General features: G+C 35.7%; 1 protein-coding gene across 1 annotated transcript in view; it reads left to right on the forward strand.

The window, feature by feature from the left end:
* NOX3 (NADPH oxidase 3) overlaps positions 1-1775 on the forward strand; it is a 62097-nt gene extending 60322 nt beyond the window's left edge. Inside the window, exon 14 of the mRNA XM_017891958.1 lies at positions 1171-1775. The gene's annotated coding sequence lies outside the window, so the exon portion shown is untranslated. The remainder of the gene's footprint in view (positions 1-1170) is intronic.
* Positions 1776-7905: the final 6130 nt, after the last annotated feature.

Genomic DNA, 7905 nt, shown 5'->3' on the forward strand with positions numbered 1-7905 from the left:
GAGTAGCTGGGACTACAGGCGCCCGCCACCTTGCCCAGCTAGATTTTGTATTTTTTTTTTAGTAGAGACGGGGTTTCACCGTGTTAGCCAGGATGGTCTCGATCTCCTGACCTCGTGATCCGCCCGTCTCGGCCTCCCAAAGTGCTGGGATTACAGGCTTGAGCCACCGTGCCCGGCCTGTATCATGAAATTTTTACAAATTGTAAAAGTCACTTTTTGACCATCCACATAGTCAGGGGGTGGGCTGGATTTGGCCTGTGGGCCAGAGCTTGCTGACCCCTGGCATAGGCTGTCTTTCCCAAACTTGTTTCCATGCCCAACGTTACATCCAACATGGAGACTTATGCTGCTGCTTGGCTTGAAGTTTCCTTTAGAAATCATTTCAAATTTTCATTTCCCTGATGGCAGAGACAACCAACTTATATCCAAACCTGATCTTTTCTGCTTTAAACTTAAGCTCCTTTTGTGCTTTTGTTCATCCTCTGTAGACCACAGAAATCACCAACGGAGGTTATCTTTCATAAAAGTCCTTTAATACTTGAAAATGATAATCAAATCATCGCTTTCCTATGCCTTTTCTGGTCCAAACAATAATAAATTCTTAACCTTTTGGCCTAGGATATATATCAAGCCCTTCCTTCACCTTGTTGCTCTTATTCAAATTCACTTCCATTTCTTCATATCCTTTTAAAATGCATTGAGAAGCATGACTAGTATTGAGCAGAAGAGGGACTTTCTCAGAGCTTATATGCCATATATTTACAAATAAATTCTATGTTTTCTTTTCTTCCTTCTTTCTGCCTTCCTTCCTTTCCTTCTTCCTTTCATATTTCTTTCTCTTTTAACAAATACTTTTTATTCTACCACATTTTGGTCTGTGGTCTTCTTAACACTTACACTCCTACTCAACTTCTGCCCCACAAAATAACTGAAATTGTTTCTTTAATTCCCATTGTGCCAGTCTTTCTATACTATGCAGCTATTTTACTCCCAAGATGTTCACAAAGTATTCCTCACATCTTATAATTCTTGCTACTAATATTGATTAATTTTTTAGAATTTTTCTAATATTTCAAGATTGTTTTGAAGTTTAGCCCCAGACACTAATACAGGTATGTAGCTTGTAATATCTACATATTTCACTGATAATATCTCAAATCTTTTGTTTAGGTTTTCAATTAAGTTATTGACTCCAAAGAACTCCACCAGGAATTCCTGTGACGGCCTGTTGATATGAGCTCCCAGTTGGGAACTGGTGAACAATAATTAACTACTGCAAACAGTACACCATACCATACTTAGCTTATAAATAACATGTCATATACAACAGCACAAAAACTTTTACTGAAATTAAAATATATTATGTTTCTCAAAGGCTTCTTATCTTTGTGGACTGTCATTCTGCCATAAAAGAGAATTAAATTGATCTGGCATGATGTGTTTTAACAAAGGCAGCCTCTTAAGCTCTTCTAAGTATTTCTAAATTATAAATTGATCACTTCTTTTACTTTATCCTCAGATTTTTATGTTGACCTGATGCTTTCTATGATATTAATATTGATTTTATAAGTTAGGAATATTCCATTCATGTCTAAAAAAATTATTTCTACTATCTCTGCATTGGAATTTCTCAGTAACTTGAGGTATTACTTGATGCATATAATTCAAACTCTCCTAATTTGAATAGAACCAATCTTTCTGTGTGATTATTTCCCCATTTGAGTTTAATTCAGCCTTTGCAACCAGAAATTTCTATAGTCAAATCTAATCTTTACCTTAGTCATGTTTAATTATTACTTTTCTTTCTCTACTTGAAAATAAAAGTACTTTTCTTGGTCATCGAATTTTGTCTAGTAAATTAGAACATACCTGCCCTTAAACACAGATTTCGCCACTTTTTTAATCTCCGGGGATGCCGGTTGCACCCCCTTTTGTGTTTTGACCTTTATGCTACTTCCCTGCAAACTATGTAGAACCAAACCTATCCAGACACAAGAAAATGCAAAAGTCAATAGGTTTCTTTAATGCAGCAATGACCAAATAGAAAATGTGGAATGTAAAGTTGAAATCGTCTCCTCAAAACAGAAACAAAAACCTGGCAAACTTGTAAGTTCATTTAACAAGAATTATACAACACAATTTGATAAATAAACATCCAATTCATAGGCAGACATTTTTAAATGGATAGAAATAGCACGTTTCTAAATAGGAATATTAAACATACTAAAGTTACAAATTTGTCCCAAATTAATGAATGGTCAAGTGAAATTCCAGTCAAATGTTAAATTCTCTTTAGATTTTTTGGAAGGGTAAATATCCTAAAGTTTATCTAGAAGAATATATGAGAAAGAGAGGTGCCAAAAAATGTGGAAAAGAAAAGAAGAAGAAAAGAGAGGAGAGAAAGAAGAGAAAACAAAAAGAACAGAAAGGAAAAGAAAGGAAGCAAGGCGGGTGGGGGGTGGGGAGGGTGAGGAAGGAAAATTTCAAATCCAGAAGCATCATTGTTAAATAAAAGACCTTAAAGCAACCAGAGAGGAAAAGGTCAATTACCTGCAAATAAACAGAAGTACATCTGGCAGCTGCCTTCTCAAAAGCATCCACAGAAAACAGACGATAATGAAATAGTATCTTCAAAGTGCTGGGGGACCATAACTATCCATTGAGAATTTTGTCCGTAGTGAAATTATTATTCAAAGGTGAAGGCAAAATACAGGTATCTCCAAACAAAAGAAAACTGAAATGTAACTACCTCACCAAAATAATGACAAAAAGATATATTTAAGGAAGGAGGAAAGACAATTAATGGAATGCAATATGCAATGATGAGCAAAGAAATTGAAAAACGTTTTGGCAAAATCGCTAAGCACCGACTGTAAAAGAAAATTAATGAGTATTTCAGAGGGAATGTTCTCTCAAAAACAAAACTAAGGATATGGACAACAACAATATGAAAGATGGGGAGATGACACCGGAATTAAGTCATTCCAAGATCCATGGATTGTTCAGGAGGGTGAAAGCAATGTTGATTAAATGTAGCCTTTGTTAAGCTTTATAAGTAAACTAGGAGGGGTAACCTCACATGGATTCAATGCCCACCACTATTTCTTTTAACATAATTTCTCTATTCTTGAGTTTGTATTGAGCCTAAGCTACTAGTTAGTTTGACTGTCAAGCAATATGTTTTAAGAAGGACTAACGACTGTTATATTTCCTGATTTAATTCATACTGATATTTGACTAAATGTAGTGTTCTTAGACCATATTTTCTTCCCTTTAGAAGTTTGAAGATAGAACTCTAACATTTTCTGTCATTGAATATTGCTGTGGTGAAGTAAGAGGCCAACTTCATCCCCTCCCCCTTTGTAAGTAAGTTGCTTTTTTTGCCTGGATGCCTAAATAATTTTATCTTTGAAGTTCATAACAATTTGGTATTGATGTTTCACATGAATTTTTCCTGTATTGCAGTGGTTTTTTGTTTTTGTTTTTGTTTTCTTGTGACGCTCTCTCACCCAGGCTGGAGTGCAGTGGTGCAATCTCCCCCCCACTGCAACCTCTGCCTCCCAGGTTCAAGCAATTCTCCTGCCTCAGCCTCCCCAGTAGCTGGGACTACAGGTGCGCACCACCATGTCTGGCTAATTTTTTGTATTTTTATTAGAGATGAGGTTTCACCATGTTAGCCAGGATGATCTCAATCTCCTGACCTCGTGAGCCTCACCCACCTCAGCCTCACAAAGTGCTGGGATTATGCGCCCGGCCCAGTGTGTTTTTTGAACACTTTTTTCTTCACTTCAGAAATTTTTTTTATTAGGTCTTTAAATACACTTCTATTGCTTTTGTTTGTCTCATTTCAAAAGCATCCATTTTCCTCATATTAGATCTTTTTTCCTTTTTTCCATTCTTTTAGGGTTTCTAATTAATTTAATCTCTTTGTTTCTTTTATTTACAAATCATTTCCCCTATTTTATTACTGGTTTACCATCTCTTTCTGAAACCTTTGAAGCCAGATATGTTTTGGAATTTGAAATGATTTCGTATTTTAGAAAATAACAAATGCATATCCCATATAGTGTATGATACTCCCAGTAGAGTCTGGGAAGCACCCAGTATTCAAAAGCATTAATGTTTTATTTTTTCAAATAAAACTATAAATATAGATACTCAACTTGCATAAAGGAAGATTATAAATAGCCTCACATCTGTTCAGGACACATTATGAAATTATGCTGCCAAGTGGGGTTACAAAAAAAATACTCTCACTTTTCATAATTTTTTGTAGTTTTTTGAATTTCAGATTAGGGAGAGATTATAGTTTTGAAATTCAGCTTTCAATGATATTTATTCTGTTCCTTAACTGTTTAAAAAAATATTTAATTAGTTCCATAAAGATGTTGCTTTGAGCCTTGATTTGTTACCTTGGACCTGCAATACCCCTTGTGATCTCATTCTAATTTTGTCTTTTATCTCTTATTAAATTAATATTCTCATTAAGTTCTCTATACATAAACAGATAGTGAAGAATTACCTGAGTTATGATTTCTACCAGATTGAGTTGTTTTTTCTTCTACTACATGGTATTTTCCCCTTTTGCCTGTAGTATCTCCATACTTGCTGTATACATCCTGTATTTTTTTCACCTTCTCATGTTAGTTGACTCTGCCTAGATATGTTATTGTTTCTTCTATATTGTGATCAATTTTTGGTTGTTTCCCTCCACCCCACCATCTCTAAGACCATTTTTCTCCCCTCCCCCATAGCTTTATTGAGATATAATACACATACCATAAAATTAACCCATTTCAAATGCATCATTTCATCATTTTTAGTATATTTATAGAGTTGTGTAACCATTCCCACAGTACATTTTAGAACATTTTTATTTATGCATAATAGATGTACATAGTACCAGGGTACATGTGGTAATTTAATACATACATATAATTTGCAAAGATTAAATAAGTGTGTTTGGGATATCCATCATCTTAAGTACTTGTCTTTTTCTTTTGATAGAACCAATCGAATTCTTCTACTCTATTTCAAAGTGTACAATACATTATTGTAAACTATAGTTACCCTACTGATCTAACAGTAGGTCTTATTTAGTGTATTAAACCATATATTTGTACCCATTAATCAACTTCTCTTCATTCCCCCTCCCCAATACCCTTCCCCAGCTTCTGGTTACCACCAGTCTACTCTCTACTTTCATTAGACCCACTTTTTTTATCTCCCCCATATGAGTGAGAACATGTGGTTATTTCACTTACCATAATGACCTCCAATTCCGTTGATGTTGCTGCAAATGACAGGATCTCATTCATTTTTATGGTGAGTAAGATTCCATTGTGTATATGTACCACATTTTCTTTATCCAATCATCTGTTGATGAACACCTGGGTTGATTTCATATTTTCACTGTTGTGAAGAACTTTTTTTTTTTTTTTTTTGAGATGGAGTCTGTCGCCCAGGCTGGAGTGCAGTGGCACGATCTCGGTTCACTGCAACCTCTTCCTCCCAGGTTCAAGCGATTCTCCTGCCTCAGCCACCCGAGTAGCTGGGACTATAGGCACATGCCACCACGCCTGGCTAGTATTTTGTATTTTAGTGGAGACGGAGTTTCCCCGTATTGCCCAAGCTGGTCTCAAACTCTTGAACTCAGGCAATCCACCTGCCTCAGCCTCCCAAAGTGCTGGGATTACAGGTGTGAGCCATAAAGAACATTTTTATTATTCCAAAAAGAAAGCCCATATCCATTAGTCTCCATTTCTCCTCAACTGCCGCCTGTTCTAGGCAACCACTAACCTTCTTTCTGTCTCTATGGATTTTACTATTCTGGATATTTTATGTAAATGAAAACATATAATAAGTGGTCTTTTGTGTTTGGCTTCTTTCACCTAGCATAATGTTTTCAATATTTATCCATGTTGTAGCAAGTATTAGTACTTCATTATTTTTGTCAAACTAATATATTTCATTGTATGGTTATGCCACACTGTATTCACTCATTCATCAATTGATGAACATTGAGTTGTTTCCACTTTGGGGCCATTAGAATAATGCTTTTATAAACACTCATGTACAGGTTTTCATGAACCATGTTTTCTCTTCTAAAGCCAGGAATTTCATTTTTTATCCACTTTTTTGTAGTCTGAGAGAACAACAGCTGGCATGGAGTGCTGTGCAGAAGAGCACGGAAGCTCAGCCTGAGTGGTGTGGACACTACATTCGATTTTTCGGTTCCTTTCTGTCTTCTGAGACTACATGGACTGTCCTGTATCTGAGTTCATTCCAACTAATGGAGTAGAGGAGAGAGGATATAATGTATTTCCACAATGAGATATTCCCAGGCTTCGAACCCTTTCCCCAGTTGAGTGTGAACTTTGGATTCTTCTCTTTCAACAGAGAAAATTGACTCTCTTGATTTATTTTCTTTATTCATCCATTTAATTCATGCTTTCCCAACATCATATCTTCTCTTTACATTCCACAAGCAAGAGTTTTAATGAAATTTCTTGGGACTTTTTGACCACCAGTGGGGCTTCAGAGGAGTAAATGAGGTAGAAGCCAAACCATGTAGCTGCTCTCCATTATCTTCCAGAATCCTGTGTTCCTTCTCTTCAGCACAAGTTTTTTCAATGTATTAGATTACATTTTTCCTTTATCTTGTCTACTGGTGAATGTGTGTGTGTGTGGGTGTGTGCGCACACATGTGTAGAGCAATAACTGTTCAGAGTTGAATGTCCAAAACATTCTCTCTTACTACACTCAACTGGATTATCTCTACAACTATAACTATTTTCAAGGCTCACCATAACCTCCATGGTGTGAAATTCAACTTCGTTTTATTTTTAGCAGCAACTGAAATGGATGACCAATGCTTCCGTCTTGAAACACTTCCTTCTTTTGACTTCTTTCAAAACAATCTCTTTGTTTTTGTCTCAGACTCCTCCATCCAGTTTCACAATGTTGGCATGTCTTTGAATTGGTCATAGTCCCTCTTCTCTTTTTCTGTCTATTCTCCTCCTTTGAATAATAATATACAATCCTGTGGCTTCAAACACCATCTGTTTGCTGATGAGCCCCAAAATTTAAACTTTAGTGTAGACTTCTCCCCTGGATTCCAGTCTGATATGTCCAACTGCCTACTTCATCATTGGAAGTATAATAAGCATCTCAAATGTAACATGTCCAAAGCCAAATTCTTTATTTTTTTCTCTTCATAATCCCGTTCTTCCTCCAGCTTTTCTTATTTTAGTGAATGGCACCATCATCTACCAAAATGCCTAAACTAAAATCACTAAAAACCTCTCAGTCATATTTGGTTCCTCTTTCCTTCATCACTCACTCCAAACCCTATCCCAAACCACTGTTTTATAATCTTACTTGCTTCATCTTTTCCTATAAACCTTTCAGAAAAGTATAAATTGTACTTTTGTGGCCTCCAATATGTACAATGCAAATTTCCAAGTTAATACTATTGCTTAAGTCTAATCCCACTTTAGGCAAACTATACAAACTTACAGGCAAAGTTCCTGCATGCTACTGTCAAGAATAAAGCCCTGCTCACCATGCTTCATTAACCAGTCATTCCCTGGTTGGTAAATGAAGTGGAACATGTTTCTACCAACATAGGTGAACCTCATTACCAAATAATTTAAAGTGTCTTCTTATACATCTACTAGCTATTGTCACATTGGGATTTTTTCTCTTCTCTTTTCTCTTCAATTTTAAATTGTTTTCCTATTAATTTTATAGGAATATCTGCAGTCCTCTAAGTTACTTTCTCCCAGGCTCCTCTCAGAAGCTGAACAGAAGAAAAACTGTTTTAAGAATCCTTTATCAATTCCAAACACCTTCAAATTATTGTAAAAATTCCTTAAAAATATAAATAAATAAAAATTTAAAAAT

Source organism: Rhinopithecus bieti, unplaced genomic scaffold (genome assembly GCF_001698545.2).
Source record: "Rhinopithecus bieti isolate Rb0 unplaced genomic scaffold, ASM169854v2 scaffold_1583, whole genome shotgun sequence".
Taxonomy (NCBI): Eukaryota; Metazoa; Chordata; class Mammalia; order Primates; family Cercopithecidae; genus Rhinopithecus; species Rhinopithecus bieti.